The sequence below is a fragment of the Moschus berezovskii genome, chromosome 6 (genome assembly GCF_049115385.1).
Source record: "Moschus berezovskii isolate FMDL1 chromosome 6, NW_MosBer_1.0, whole genome shotgun sequence".
NCBI lineage: Eukaryota > Metazoa > Chordata > Mammalia > Artiodactyla > Moschidae > Moschus > Moschus berezovskii.
The window spans coordinates 46,034,693-46,051,458 of NC_142465.1; positions in this window are offsets into that span (position 1 = coordinate 46,034,693).

The window sequence follows — 16,766 nt, forward strand, 5'->3', positions numbered from 1 at the left end:
GCAGCCATGAAATTAAAAGATGTTTTGTTGGATGACACTACTGACACAATGGACTGGACAAGAGTTTGAGCAAACTTTGGGAGATAGTGAAGGACAGGGAAGCCTGGTGTGCTGCAGTCCACGGGATCACAAAGAGTTGGAGACGACTGAGCTACTGAACAACAATAATAAAGGAAAAAAATTCAAATATATACCCAAAACTAACACAACATTGTAAATCAACTGTACTTCAATTAAAAAATAAGTAAATAAAATTTTTAAAAATTAAAGTTTGCTTAAAAAAATAATCATTTGGAATACTTTGAAAAATAATCCTAGGATCAACAAGACTATTGAAAATCACATTTTCATATGAAATCAAATAATCTGATCACTGTGTGAAGAGATGAATTACTCAATGATCACATGAACCAAAAACAGGAATCTCCAAATGAACTACCCTTTACAGCTTGTCAGTAACAAGCAGAAGCAAATGTTACGCACACATAGGCCTCATCTACCTTATCAGAACTCCAAAATGTTTCTCATAAGCAATTGGTTAAAATATTCTTAAGGTATAGGTCCCTTATATTAAAAACTTTTAAAAGAATAATTATAAATACTAAGTTTTTCCAGTATTTGAAAAATTTATGTCATTTGTTGGCATATCACAATTATCAAAATAATAAAATTTAATTTAAAAAACCTCACCTGAACTGGGTCAAGTTCTTCGCTGGTGTCTAGTCTTTGATAGTATACACTAACAAAAATAAAATTTTAAGGTTAGAAATATAGCTGGCAATAAAATTGACCATCTTTATATATATATTTAAAATTCATACTGTTACATACAAATACATGAAAACATGGAACTCTAAGTAACTCTTTTCATTCCAGATCATAATATTATTGAGTTTTCTAAAAATTATATTGTCATAAGAGAGATATTTTATAAGAAAGTCAAACTATGTGTACAAAAAACTTAGTATGGACATTTGATCATTTGATAAATGTCTTAATAGTTTAATGATATTACAACAGCTGAACAAATAAAAACTGGAGCTAGTATAGAAGAATAAATCCTCTGTATATCTTCCAGTGAGTAAAATGGTAAAACAGTAATGACCATTTAAATAATATATAATAATATATGATGTTATAGTATATATTATATATTAATGTAATATATACATCCAATAGATACATTAATATAACCAAGCTAAAACCTACTTGTTTTCTATATCATCAATGAAGAGTTTAGATGGTACACAGTTAGGTGACATTGGAAGTTCTATATCATGCTTTCTTAGGGGCATTTTTATGTCTTTATTCATATTCACATGCATTGGTTTTCTCATGGTTTCTAAAATGAAAAAATATATAATTTACAAAAAATTATATGAAAAATAAAATCTTTTAAAGCATCATTTGATATACTATGTTCATTAAATAAATGCACATTTTAGAAATTTACTGAAACCACCTGTATTCTATATATGCTAGAAGTCATTACAATACTATCTCAGATATTTTGAATCATTCTTTTTACTTTATCATCTTAAATACTCCTCTTGAAAGGGGTTCTACCAAATCCCTTCTACTTTTTTCTTCCTCTAATACTTCCTTGAAACCCAGACCATATCAGATGTTGTTTTACACATTCTCTTAGCACTATATAGATTCTGTATCATAACATTAACTATCCTTTGTTGTTCTTGATTAACTGTTTCCCTCACTAGATTTTTTTAAATTTATAGAAGCAGAATCTTTGTCTCTCTTTATAGAAAAAGTCTCTGTTTTGTCTGTTCAGTACTTGTAACAACTTTTCTTCTCTGGGAAATGCTTTTTACACATGCATCAACTATACAGTTCTATGGAGACTTTCCACCATCTTATAAAACCCTGCCTTTCGGTAAAAATAATTGCTGAAGGGGTAGACATCTAACCCAAGAAGAATTAAGAACTGTTCCCTCTGGTTAGGAGTAATTGTTCCAGTGCTAAGACCTGGGGTAAGGCAATGCTCCTTCAGCGGAATTTTCAAAAGTTCAGGACCAGTGAAACATCTCTCAGTATTTCTCTAATGGCAAAACTAGGAGAGATGAGCAATGTTAGTTTTTTAAGGTAATGTTTTAAGCCCCAAGGATGAAGGCAGTCTGAGAGAATGAAGCTAATATCTGAAGTGAGAAAAAATCTTGATTGAATTCAAAGCCTCTGATTCAAGCAGTTTCTGAAGCCCAGCTGCACCACTGCCCTTCCTTTTAATTAAGTACCTTGGTCCTTTCAAGGCTGCTGTAACTGGATGCCATAGACTGGGTGGATTATGAACAACAGAAATTTATTTCTCAGTCTGGAGGCTGGGATGGTCCAAGATCAAGGTCCTGGCAAATTTGGTGTCTGGTGAGGGCCTACTTCCTGTTTCTCAGAAAACCATCTTCTCATTGTGCTCTCAGATGGCAGAAAGGGAGAAAGAGCTCTCTGGGGTTTCGTTGTTGTTGTTGTTCAGTCACTAAGTTGTGTTCAAATCTTTGCAGCCCTGTGGACTGCAGCATGCCAAGCTTCTCTGTCCTTCACTATCTCAGACTATGCTCAGATTCATGTCCATTGAGTCCGTGATACTATCTAACCATATCATCCTTTGCTGCCTTTTTCTCCTTTTGCCTTCAATCTTTCCCAGCATCAGTGTTTTTTCCAGTGACTTGGTTCTTCACAAAGTATTGGAGCTTCAGCTTCAACATCAGTCCTTCCAATGACTATTCAGGGTTGATTTCCTTTAGGACTGACTTATTTGAACGTATCAATTCTCTGGCACTCAGCACTCTTTACATCCAGCTCTCACATCAGCACATGACTACTGAAAAAAACCATAGCTTTGACTATATACATACCTTTGTCAGCAAAGTGACACCTCTGCTTTTTAATATGCTGTCTAGGCTTCTCATAGCTTTCCTTCCAAGGAGCAAGTATCTTTTAATTTCATGGCTGCAGTCACTGTCCACAGTGATTTCAGAGCCCAAGAAAAGAAAATGTCACTGCATCTACTTTCTGCCCTTCTTCGCCATGAAGTGGTGGAACTGGATGCCAAGATCTTCATTTTTTGAATATTGAGGTTTAAGCCAGCTTTTACACTCTCCTCTTTCACCCTCATCAATAGAATCTTTAGTTCCTCTTCACTTTCTACCATTAGAGTGGTATCATCTGCACATCTGAGGTTGTTGATATTTCTTTAATAAGGGTACAATTGTATTCATGAGAGTTTCACCCTCATGACCTAATTGCCTCCTGAAAGTCCCTCCTGAACCATTACAAGTTGGAATTTCAATATATGAATGTGGATGGGGGGGACACAAACATTCAGTTCATAACATTATTTGAATGTCTGTTAGTTGAGCCTTACTTATAAAGTCTTGTTTTAAAGGAGAGTAAAAATACCTCTATCCTCTACCCTTCTAAACTCCCAACTGGGGCTCCTGTGACAAAAGATGGATTAACAAGAGGAAAGCATACAAACTTATTTAATATAAGTTTTACATAGAAAACGTCATAAGAAAATAGAGACCCAAAGAAGTGTTTAAACATGAGTATTTTTATGTTAGGTTTGATGAAGAATGGAAAAGTTATGGAAAATGTGATAGGACAAAAAAGGAGTATGAGCACAGTGTGTAGTAAATTGGGGGAAGCAGCAGTCCTGTTCATTTAGATTCCTCTCAGTGTCCCTCTGTCTTTGAGATAAAGATGTTCCCTGGTTGAGGAACTAAGATCTTGCACGCTGTATATGGCCGAAGGAAAAAAAAAGTAAAAACTATACGGCTCAAAATTATAGAACTCTTAAAAGAAAATACAGCAAACATAAAGGGTAAGCTCTTTGTCCTCCATTTTGGTAATTTTTTGCATTTGACATCAAAACAAAGGCAACTAAAGCAAAAATAAACAAGTGAGACTACATTAAACTAAAAAGATACCACATAGCAAAAGAAACCACTAACAAAATGAAAAGACAACCTAAGGATCGGGAGAAAGTATTTGCAAATCACATATCTGATAAAGGGTTAATATCCACAATATATAAAGAATCACATAACTTATTAGCAAAAATAAAAAAACTAATTTAAATATGGGCAGAGGACTTTATTAGATAATTTTCCAAAAAAGGCATACAAATGGCAAAGGGTACTCAATATTAGTAATCATCAGGAAAATGAAAAGCAAAACCACAATAATACATCTTCTCAAACCTGTCAGAAGGAATTATCAAAAAACAAGAGATAACAAGTGCTGACAAGAATGTGGAGAAAAGGAAACACTGGTGCACTGTTGGTGGAAATGTAAATTGGTTCAGCCACTATCGAGAACAGAATGGAAGTTCCTCAAAAAATTAAAAGTAGACTAACACAAGATTCAGCAATACTCCTTCTGGGTATATATCCAAAAGAAACGAAAAAGGATCTTGAAGACAGATCTGCACTCTCACGTTCACTCAAGTATTATTCACAATAACCAAGATATGGAAACAACCTAAGTGTCTGTCAACGGATGAATAGAAAACAAAGATGTGGTGTATACATAAAATAGTCTTCCGCCTTGAGAAAGAAGAAAATCCTGCCAATTATGACAACGTGGATGGAACCTGAAAATATTATGCTAAGTGAAATAAGCTAGACAGAAAAAGACAAATATGGCATGGTATCACTTACATGTGGAGGCTTGGGGAAAACAAAAGTCAAACTCATAGAAACACAGAGTAGAAAAGTGGTTTCCAGAGGCTGAGAATGAAAGAGAAGGGGAAATAGGCAGAGGCTGGCAAAAAGGCACAAACTTAGAGCTTTATGATGATTAAGATCTGAAGATCTAATGTAAAATATGAGTATAGTTGATAACAGTATTATATAAGTGAAGAAAGTGAAATCAGATTTACAATAAAAAATTTTATTGCTAAAGTCCATGAATTATGTATTTACTTTTACTACAGTAAAAGTTTTTTACTTGTGTAAACTGCTCTGTGGAGGGAGAAACAAAAAATGACAGAGAAAGGAAAAGAGGGGACACTAAGAATACTATAATCAATTTCTATCTATCATTTATGAACTCTTTTAAGCTCTCATTTTAGCACTTGTTTTAAAAATTAAGTATCAGACAAAGGTCCCTTGAGATAGAAAAAAAAATAGTCTGATTAAACTTTTTTATTTACTTAAAGAATCAAAATGCAAGCCAAAATGAACTTTATTTTGAAGTATTAAGACTACTACAATTAACATCCCAAGAATGCCTGAGAAATTATTTAAGTTGTGAGATACGAAACTCATCATTGAGACAAAAATCTTTTCAGTTCTTCCTTTTTAAACAGATTCTCTAAATAGTATAAGATGATAAATACATTTATTTCCTGCTCTTTAGCTGAACTTTGGTAACTAACTGCCAAGACAGAATAATGTAACAACTGAAACAGCTGCACTGTAATAAGTCTAACCGTGCCTGATAAACTTAATTTTATAAAACCTTTATACAAACTAAAAGTAAAAATAAAAGGATTAAGGAATAAGAGATTTTAAGCAAAAATTAACAAATCTTATTTAAGCAGGCAACTAAGTTTTAAAAGTTTCCTTTCCACATCCTTTGAGTTCTAAAATACACTTATTAGAAAACTAAATCTTATAATCACATTGAAATTTAAAAAATGGTATTAGAAAATTTTACTTACCAGATGTTTTCTTCTGGCAAGATATCTGATTTACCATATACAGGTTAAGGAGGTCTAAACTGACAGTAGAATTTTTGACAGGGGATAAAACTCCCAGTAATTTCATTTTTGATTTTAACCTTTTCTTTTCAAAATATTCCTAAAATAATTAGATAGAAAGTTACTGCAGCAACTATATGGTTTCAGGCAGAATCATAAATATAAAAAGCAATAATGCAATCAAATAAATGACAATATTTGTATATTCTTGTGACACACTTTATATATTTACATATGAATTAAAGTCAACCATGAAACTAGCAGTTTGCCTAAAGAGTCTAAATTTCACAGCCTCCTATACTACTGGTGGTAGAAATGTGAGATAATTCTCATCTGATAGCTTCTATTTCCTTTGAAATATGAGACAAGGTCATCTAATTAGTACGAAGGAAAAAAGAACAGGGATGGGGAAAAGAGGCTTGAGGAGACAATGGACGGTATGAAATTTTCAAAGAGTAAGAAGGTGACATGACTAGAGATCAATCCTTTAGGAAAGTGCCGTGAGTCTTTTCTTATAAATGTTCAAAAGAATGATCCAAATAGTTTTAAGATTTTTTAAAAAAATAGCCTGGGGACAGACTACATTCATAGATTATTTAGTATCAAGTACCTATGTTACACACCATTGTAGGCATAGGAGATACAGAATGATTAAAAGTGGCAAGATCCCTTTTTTATTAATATATATTAATAGGGGTGGGAGAAGAGAACAGAATCAATAAATTTATGAGAAAATACCAGACTTTGAAAAGAGTGATAAATAAAAGGGAATACTGAAGAAAGAGTAACTGGAGGATGGGGAGCTATTTAGATGTAGTGATCAGAGAAAGTCAATCTAACAGATACTTTAGCTGAGACACAAATATTGACAAGCCAGACACAAAATATCTCGAGGGAGACTATTCAGAGAAAGGGAAGAAGAGTGGCAGAAAGAAGGTCACTGTGGCTGAAATACAATGAACAACAGGGAAGCAGTAAAACATAAGGTCAGAGAAGCAGGCAGGATGCAGATCCTTTAGGTCCTTTTAGGCTATGGTTGCATGCGTCCTGCTCAGTCATGTCTGACTCTTTGTGACCCCATGTGTGGCCCACCTGGCTCCTCTGTCCATGGAAGGACAAGAAAAAATTTATCAGGTAAGAATATGGAATGAGTTGTCATTTCCTACTCCAGGGGATCTTCCCATCCCAGGGATTGAATCCACATCTCCCGCATTGGCAGGCGGATTCTTTACCACTACACCACCTGGGATTGTCAAGTTACGGTTACATCAGAATTATTCTAAAAGCAGTGAAAAGCAATTGAGGTATTTAAGGAAATGATAAATTCTGGCTTGTGTTTTTCTAAAACAGAAAAAAAGCAAATCATGCTAACAATTGTGTGAGGAACAGAATACAAAAGAGTAAAAGAAAGAGCAAAAAAATTTTGATAAATTCAATGACATTAAAAGTGAGAACTTTCCTTCAAAGATATCATTAAGAAAGTAAAAATAAATGCTAGTGAGTACACATATAACTGGCAAAGAATTCCTAGATATATAAAAACACAGTAAGAAAAAGACAAACAACCCAAATAAAAAATGAAAGAAATACTTGGAAATGTATCTCATGAAGCAGAAAATCTGAATGAAAATATAGTCAGCCTCAGTAGTAATAAAGAAAAAAAAGGTTAAATTTACAATAAGGCATCATTTCACTAAGGTAACACATATCCTACTTTCATCACAATCACTCCCTTAACTTTTCTTTAAATTTTACTACCTCTGAGGCTTCCCTGGTAGCTCAGTTGGTAAAGAATCCGCCTGCAATGAAGAAGACCCCAGTTCAATTCCTGGGTCAGGAAGATCCACTTCCCACTCCAGTATCCTTGGGTTTCCCTGGTGCTCAGCTGGTAAAGAATTCATCTGCAATGCGGGAGACCTGGGTTCAATCCCTGGGTTGGGAGGATCCCCTGGAGAAGGGAAAGGCTACCCACTCCAGCATTCTGGCCTGGAGAATTCGATGGACTATATAGTCCATGGGCTTGCAAAGAGTCGGACACTACTAAGCGACTTTCACTTTCACCTCTGAACATATTTTTACTGTTTTAGGACATTTTGTAAATGAAATCTCACTGCCTGTATTTTTCTGTGAGTTTCTTCATTTGCTCAACATTCTGTTTTTGAGATTTATCTACAATAATTACATGCAGATGATACATTTTCACTGCTATACCTTGGGTATACCACAAGTTGCTTACTGGTGGTATACAGTAAGCACAAGTGGTATACTTGCAGCACAAGTCTACTGCTCCTGGACATTTGTTTGGTGCTCCCTTTTCTCTCCCCTGTACCCTGTCCTTCTTCTTCCTCTCTTTCTTCTTCTCTCTCTCTCTCTTTTGCTTGCTATTTAACAACAACAAAGATCCAAAGAAGCATGTACATATCTCAAGCTGCACATATGGAAGTTTCCTTGGGATATATATCACTTTTTTGCAAGATACATGCTCAACTTTACTATGTAATACAATCAATGTAATTATTTTTTAAAAACACTACAAAAAGTAGGAGATAGGTTATAAGGTCATTATAGTACCCTGGGCAACAAATGATAATGATGTGGATAAGGGGGCTAATAGTACTAACTGTGAGAAGTGAACAGACTTGGGATATACTGGAAGTAGATGACAACAAGAATCAACAATGCTCCATAATTCTGTGCCTGAGAAAAATGGGTAGCTAATTAAGCTACCTATAAGAATGAAGAAACTAAGATGGTATTCCAGTTTCACTCAAGTGAATTTATTAACCTTGGAAAAATGATCCAAAATATCACTGTTTTTATAACACTATGAGACACAATAAAAATAGATTTTCTTTACCTTTTGCTTTCTCCTTTCCTGCTTGATCAGAACCCTGGTCCTGAAAAGGGAAGCAGGATTATTTTATAATGATTAAATAAATGGTCTCTAAAACAACTGCCATTTTATCTGAATTGAAGACTTGAAATTAAAATCTAAAAGTAGCAACAATTATTTTCTGAGAAGAAACTATTAAAATGTTCTCAAATTATTTATAAAATATATACTGTTTCACAAAATTTTCCTGGATAAAAAAATCCAAGAACTAATAAAACAGACTATAGTCTACGGTGAATAATTAAGCATAAAACAAATCAGTTATAAAAATCAAGATAAGCAGAGAAATCAGTGCATTGGAAAGAATGTATCATCACTGAAACACTCTTATCTGATAGCAATATTTTAGGTCAACACTGCTATTTTCTTTGCCTTTCCTTGTAATTCAATATTCTACTAAAATTAACACAGAATAGAGAGAAGATGAAAATCTATATAGGATCTAACGAAATGTTAAGTTTATTATTAGAGCAACTTCAGTTACATTAGCTACGTGTATCTGAAACCTCAGAACTTCTTTAAAACACTGCTAGTCATTATAGATGTGCTTCAGACCACATAACCTTCGTGCCAAAAACTGCACTGAATCCCAATGATAATGCAACATTTAAGAGTTATAAAATATTTGCTCTATTAATAATAGTGAAATGCTATAAAACATTTATTGATAATATAAGCAAATATGCAAAATGTATCTTTTGGACATACATGAATTGTGGTCTCCAATTCAATATTTAAGAACTATAAATAAAATAAAATGTATTCTGGTTATATGATATTATGCAATAACATGAAAATAAAATTTCTAATAATGAGTACCATCTATCTTGCATCATTCTAGATACTCCAGAATCTTTACATGTAAAAACTCATTTAATCTTCACAGCAACTCTATAAGGTAAATTCTACTTTTACTCCCACTTTACTGATGAAGAAACTAGACACAGAGAGGTTAATTAATTTGTCCAAGGTCACACTGCTAATAAGTGATACAGCCAGGATTCAAATTCAAGAATTCTAGCTTTGAAATTTTAAATCAGTGCCTTCTACTTCCTTCTAAGCATGCTGCTGCTGCTGCTAAGTCACTTCAGTTGTGTCCGACTCTGTGTGACCCCATAGACGGAAGCCCACCAGGCTCCCCCATCCCTGGGATTCTCCAGGCAAGAACACTGGAGTGGGTTGCCATTTCCTTCTCCAATGTGTGAAAGTGAAAGTGAAGTCGCTCAGTTGTGTCCGACCCTTAGCGACCCCATGGACTGCAGCCTACCAGGCTCCTCCATCCATGGGATTTTCTAGGCAATAGTACTGGAGTGGCTTGCTAACTGTGAATAAACAGAGCTGTCCATTTTTAAAAACGATTTTCATAAACTACATGAAGGACAGTTCTGATTATCCCTAGACTCAGCTGCTTACGTTCAGTAAATTGATCACTTTGAAGTCATTGAAAAATAAATCCAATCTATCATGCTCCATGCTGCATCCTAAGTATACTGTTGGCATTCAAACTGTAGGAAAAAAAGGAAATAAATTACATTTCATTAACTCATCAAATGCTAAGGCTAGAATGGACCTTTGAGATTAGTTTATTCTCCATCATTTCAAAACTTAAAAAACTACGGCACAGAAAACGAAGTGACTTTTCAAAGTTCAGAAATATAAGAAGATGCTGTAATAAAACTTAACAATCCAGACGATAAAGAGAAAATAAAAACATCAATTTTATAAGTAGTTCCACATTGTAAAGATCAATATAATCAGGGATAAGTCAAAAACTAATAGTCTTCTTATGTATAAAACAAATGAACTTATTCCAGGTTGATTTTCCATTATCCAGGACATTATCTTATGGCTTTTACCAAATTCTATGTACTAGATAATCCCCATTTCTATTTGCCTAAGAAAAAGTTAATTAGGAATTCAAGACCAATTGCAAGATCAGCCTACTATCACTAAACCACAACAAAAGTAAAAATGGATCCTGATGTATAAGTCAAAGGTAATTTCTTAAACTAAACATTTTAGACTATTATTAAGGCAGCAATGTTATTCTAAGCAGTACTCTGTGTCTAAATGTTTTACTGAATATAGTCACTTTCAACTACCTACATTAAAAAAGAATATCAGTTAGGATTCATAGTTACAAGAAAGGAAAGCATCTTTGGTTAATTTAAATAAAGGAAGTTGGGTAACCAGTAGATCTGCCAAAGGGCTGAGGAAGCATGTTTGGCAACTGGCAGGAACAAGGAAGACTAAGCAGCTGTGGTGTCACAGTCAAAATTACACTACAATTAGTCTCAAAAGGATACCACTGCTAGCTCTTGTGAACACTGGACACCACTGACTGCAGCATTTCTACTACTGAACAATGAACAACCACCTCTTCTGGCATCTTCCAGCATTACTAACCCTGAAAATTCAATCCTGTTGCAGCTCCTGCAGCTGCCTACAACTAGAATAGGCACCCTGCAGGCCTTATTTCTTTGGGTTACTAACTTGATTCAAGGTTAAAGATAAGTGCATCAGTCTGAGCTTAGATCATATGCCAATTCACTAGTAGTAAAACAGGCTGAAACAGGTATGTTATTTTTCTTTTTTTCTTCTAGATTCTACAGAGGTAGGTAGGCTGTGCTGTGTGTGCATGCTAAGTCACTTCAGTTTTGTCTGACTTTTCGTGACCCTACAGACCATAGCCTGTCAGACTACTCTGTTCTTGGGATTCCCCAGGCAAGAATACTGAGGTGGGCTATGCCTATTATCAAAATTCATAAGGTGAGAAACACCTCAGAAGTAGACAAGCTCAGATACTGGGTTGTCAAAGAGTGTAAATGTTCACTAAAGAGGAAAAAAAAGTCAAAGTGAGAGTGGCTCAGTTGTGTTCGACTCTTTGTGACTCTGTGGACTACACAGTCCATGGAATTCTGCAGGCCAGATTACTGGAGTGGGTGGAGCTGTCCTTCTGCAGGGGATCTTCCCAACCCAGGGATCGGACCCAGGTCTTCTGCACTGCAGGTGGATTCTTTACCAGCTGAGCCAACAAGGAAGCCCAAGAATACTGGAGTGGGAAGCCTATCCCTTTTCCAGTGGATCTTCTTGATCCAGGAATTGAACCAGGGACTTCCCTGGTGGCTCAGATGGTAAAGCGTATCCCTACAATGCGGGAGACCTGGGCTCGATCCCTGGGTCGGGAAGATGCCCTGGAGAAGGAAATGGCAACCCCCTCCAGTAATCTTGCCTGGAAAATCCCAAGGATGGAGGAGACTGGTAGGCTATAGCCCACGGGGTCACAAAGAGTCGGACACGACTGAGCGACTTCACTTTCACTTTCCTCCTGTATTGCAGGCACACTCTTTACCAGCTGAGCTACCAGGGAAGCCCCATTAAAGAGATGTACAGTTAAAATAGTTAACAATCCAAGTGATTTTTTTATTTGGCTATGTCAGGTATGTATCTGTATGTATGTACTTATACGTGTGCATGTTGGGAGGGCTCTCCTCTCTATACATATACATATTCCTAACAGTTGCTTCTAACGGTTTCACTAGATTAATATTAAAATAAGACAACAAAGTTGTTTCTTTCTCCCAAGGGTTAACCAAGATTGTGTCAGACAGAAAAAAAATTTTCATCTGCCCTTCTAGGTTCTTCTGACTGGTCTAAGAATTAAGTTGACATGAGACACATTAACAGGAGAAAGCCAAACAAAAGTTTAATAATATGTATGCATGAAAGTGATGGTTTAGTCACTCAGTTGTGTTTGACTCTTTGCAACCCCGTAGACTGTAGCCTGCCAGGCTACTCTGTCCATGGGGATTTTTCAGGCAAGAATACTGGAGTGGGTTGCTATTTCCTTCTCCAGGGGAACTTCCTGACCTAGGGATCGAAAACTGGTCTCCTATACTGCAGGCAGTCTCCTGTATTGCAGGCAGATTCCTTACTGACTAAGCCACCAGGGACCCAGGGAAGCCCTTCCAAGTTAGTTGCTCAGTCATGTCTGACTCTTTGCAACCCCATGGACTATAACCCACCAGGCTCCTATGTCCATGGAATTTTTCTGGCAAGAATACTGTAGTGGGTTGCCATTTTCTTCTCCATATATGAAAGAGACCAAGGAAAACTGAGTAATTAGCCAAAATGGCTAAAGTCCTTACCTTAAATACCATCTTCACCTAAAGACAAAAAAGGATATTCGGAATAGTGGTTTGGGACTTCACAGGGGAGAAAGGCAATTCATATGGAGATGGAAAAGCAAATGTTTGGTACATAAATGTTTCATGGGCCACGCAGACAATGGGACACAGATTGGAATTTGATCTGCAGGCCTTGCCAGGTTTCCCATACCACACCCAGTCCATATTTGCAGATACCTCTGATGACAGCTCTGTTCTGGGAACAGACCCCCTATATGAAATATTTGCATATCTTATATTGGACAAGGAATCAATATCTAAAATATGTAAGGAGCTAGGAACTCATAATACTCCATAACAAAAATTCAAATAACCCAATTTAAAAATTGGTAAAGGACCTAAATAGACATTTTTTTTCCAAAAAAAGACAATAAATGGACATTCCAAAAAATGGCCAACAGGTACATGAAAACATGCTCAACATAACTATCAGGAAAATGCAGATTAAAACCACAATGATTTATCATCACACACCAGTTAGGATCACTTTTATCAGAAAGAAAAAAGATAAATGTTAGGAGTACTTCCCTGGTGGTCTGGGGGCTAAGACTCCTATTACCAATGCAGGGACCCTGGGTTCAATCTCTGGTCAGGTATATAGACCCCACATGCACCAACTAAAGGTCTGCATGCTGTAACTAAAGATTCGGCATGTTGTGGTGAAGATCAAAGATCCCGACTGCTGCAACTAAGGCAGGTTACAGACAAATAAATAAATATACAAATAAATGTCTTTTTAAAAAGAAAGAAATGCTGGGAAGTGGAAAAGAGGGAACCCCTGCAAACTGTTAGTAGCAATGTAAATTGGTGCGGCCACTATGGAAAACTGGAGAAGGCAACAGCAACCCACTCCAGTACTCTTGCCTGGAAAATCCAATGGACAGAGGAGCCTGGTAGGCTGCCGTCCATGGGGTCGCAAAAAGTTGGACACAACTGAGCAACTTCACTTTCACTTTTCACTTTCATGCATTGGAGAAGGAAATGGCAACCCACTCCAGTGTTCTTGCCTAGAGAATCCCAGTGATGGGGGAGCCTGGTAGGCTGCCATCTATGGGGTCACACAGAATCAGACCCGACTGAAGCAACTTAGAAGCAGTAGCAGCAATGGAAAATAATATGGAATTTACTCAAGAAATTAAAAACAGAGCTACTACATACATGATTCAGCAATCCCACTTTTGGGTATGTATCCAAGAGAAATCAATATCTCAAAGAGACCACTCTAGTTACATGTTCATAGCAGCATTATTCCATAGCCAAGATATAAAAACAATCTAAGTGATAGATCAAGAAAATGCAGTACATATATACACAATGGAATGTCAATGAGCTTTTAAAATGAATGAAATCAGAACTTTCTTGGCAGTCCAGTGGTTAAGATTATGTGCTTCCAATGCAAATGGTGGAGAACTAAGATCCCACATGTGGTGTGATGTGGCCAAAAAAATTAAAAAGAAAAAAAAAGGTATTTAACAAAATGAAATTATGTCATTTGCAGTAACATGGATGAACTTGGAGGGCATTATCATAAGCAAAATAATCCAGGCAGAGAACAACAAATATCACATGGTAACAGTTATATGTGGAATCTGAAAAGAAAAAAAAAAATCAAACTCAGATTCAGAGAATAGAAAAATGTTTCCTGAAGGGTGGGGAAATAGGGAGGGAAAGCTCTGTAAAAAAGGATACAAATTTTCAGTTACAAGATGACTAAGGTCTGATGATCTAATGTATACCATGGTAACTACAGTAGATAATGTATCATATAATTGAAATTTGCTGGGAGAGGAGAACTTAAATGTTCTCACCAAAAAATAAATCTGTGAGGTGATGAATATAATAATTAACTTGATGAGAGGAATACTTTCACAATATACACATATATCAAATCATCATGTTGTATACTTTAAATGCCTTGTATTTTTGTTTGTCAGTAATACCTCAATAAAGCTTGAGAGAAATAAAGTAAGATAGTAATCTTACTGTGTTTTCTAATACCCCTAAATAATAGGGGAAATGATGGACTTCATATCTGACAAAGAAGAAAGATGTCCACATAATTAAAACAGCTTGCCATTTTTAAAATATGAATCCCCAGAAGTCATCTGCTTAGTTTTGCTGTTGTCCTGTTGGTAAACCATGTCTGACTCTTTGCGACCCCATGGACGTCAGTGCACCAGGCTTCTCTGTCCTTCACTATCCCCTGGAGTTCGCGCAAATGCACGTCAGTTGAGCCGATGACGCCATCCAACCATCTTATTCTCTGTTGCCCTCTTCTCCTGCTGCCCTCAATCTTTCCTAGCATCAGCATCATTTCCAATAAGTTGGCTCTTTGCATAGGTGGCCAAAGTATTGGAGCTTCAGCTTCAGCATCAATCCTTCCAGTGAATATTCAGGGTTGATTTCCTTTAGGATTGACTGGTTTGATCTCCTTGCAGTCCAAGGGACTCTCAAGCGTCTTCTCCAGTACCACATATCAAAAGCATTGATTCTTCAGCGCTCAACCTTCTTTATGGTCCAACTCTGATATCTGCATGACTTCTGGAAAAACCATAGCTTTGACTATATGGACCTTTGCTGGCAAAGTGATAGCACTGCTTTTTAATATGCTGTCTAGGTTTGTCATAGTTTTCCTTCTAATGAGTCTTCTAATTTCATGGCTGCAGTCACCATCCACAATGATTTTGGAGCCCAAAGGAATAAAAATAGGTCACTGTTTCCACTTTTTTCATTTCTATTTGCCATGAAGTGATGGGATCAGATGCCATGATCTTAATTTTTTGAATGTTGACTTTTAAGTGAGTTTTTACACTCTTCTCTTTCACCCTAACCAACAGGCTTTTTAGGTCCTCTTTGCTTTCTGCCATTAGGGTGGTATCATTTGCATATCTAAGGTTGTGGATACTGCTCCCAGAAATCTTGATTCCAGCTTGAAATTCATCCAGCCCAGCATTTGGTATGATGTACTCTGTAGTCAAGGTTATGGTTTTTCCAGTGGTCATGTATGGATATGAGAGTTGGACTGTGAAGAAGGCAGATCGCCAAAGAATTGATGCTTTTGAACTATGGTGCTGGAGAAGACTCTTGAGAGTCCCTTAGACTGCAAGGAGATCCAACCAGTCCATTCTGGGGGAAATCAATCCTGGGTGTTCACTGGAAGGACTGATGCTAAAGCTGAAACTCCAATACTTTGGCCACCTCATGCGACCAGTTGACTCACTGGAAAAGACTCTGATGCTGGGAAGGATTGGGGGTGGGAGGAGAAGGGGACCGCAGAGCATGAGATGGCTGGATGGCATCACCGACTTGACGGACATGAGTTTGAGTGAACTCCGGGAGTTGGTGATGGACAGGGAGGCCTGGCGTGCTGTGATTCATGGGGTCGCAAAGAGTCGGACACAACTGAGCTACTGAACTGACTGAACTTAACTGAACTCTGTATAGAAGTTAAATAAGTAGGGTAACAATATACAGCCTTGACTTACTCCTTTCCAAATTTTGAACCAGTCCATTAATCCACATCTGGTTCTAACTGTTGTGTCTTGACCTGCATACTAGTTTCATAGGAAACAGGTAAGATAATTCTGGTATTCCCATCTCTTTTAAGAATTTCCATAGTATGCTGTGATCCACACAAAGGCTTTTTCATAGTCAGTGAAGCAGAAGTAGATGTTGTCCTGGAACTTCTTTGCTATTGCTATAATTCAACAAATGTTGGCAATTTGATCCCTGGCTCCTCTGTGTTTTCTAAACCCAGCTTGTACATCTGAAATTTCTCAGTTCACATACTGCCTAGTTTGACTACAATGATATTAAATATGTAACTAACAGCCATGATTATATTTTAAAGTCTCCTCAAGTTTATGTAAATATTCTCCAATATATTTTACTACAAAGTACACTAAAACACAGCACTGATTCTTAGGAATACTTAGGAGCATGACTTCCATAGCCTGTCCATCATTCAGATTTC